We start from the raw sequence: 533 nt of genomic DNA, 5'->3' as shown, positions 1-533 counted from the left end.
AAATTATGAGGTGTTTAGTAGGTAGAAACCTGCAGCAATGCAAAATGTCCTTGGCTGCCTTCGCCCCTGAATGGTAGACACACACACACACGCACACACACACACAGACACACACTCCCACTGCAGCTTGAATGAAATGTTACACCTTAACCAGAGTCCACCTCAGTGAACACAGAAAGGGAATTTCCTTCATTTAAACTACTATATTCATTCCATAGAAATACAGCACATTCCATCTCCAGCATGTCTGAACTCTACTGTGACAAGGAGAATGCACTGGGATTATTGGGTGGGAAATACCAAAACCACTTAGTTCCAAAAGGCAAAAGAAAAGAAAACAGATTTGTTTACAAGAAGGGAAATAAACACCACATACTTTTATAACTATGTCCGATGGTTTCTGTATCTGAATAGATCACAGCTTTAGTTCATTTATTCTGTCGTTTTTGGCCAGTGTGTGGGCATGTTTGTGGCTTGGTGCAGTGTGGGTACGTGTGCACGTGTGCACGTGCGCACGTTCATGCACACTGGCG

This window comes from Hypomesus transpacificus, chromosome 1 (assembly GCF_021917145.1).
Source record: "Hypomesus transpacificus isolate Combined female chromosome 1, fHypTra1, whole genome shotgun sequence".
NCBI classification, from domain to species: domain Eukaryota; kingdom Metazoa; phylum Chordata; class Actinopteri; order Osmeriformes; family Osmeridae; genus Hypomesus; species Hypomesus transpacificus.
Note: the sequence above shows the minus strand (reverse complement) of the source record.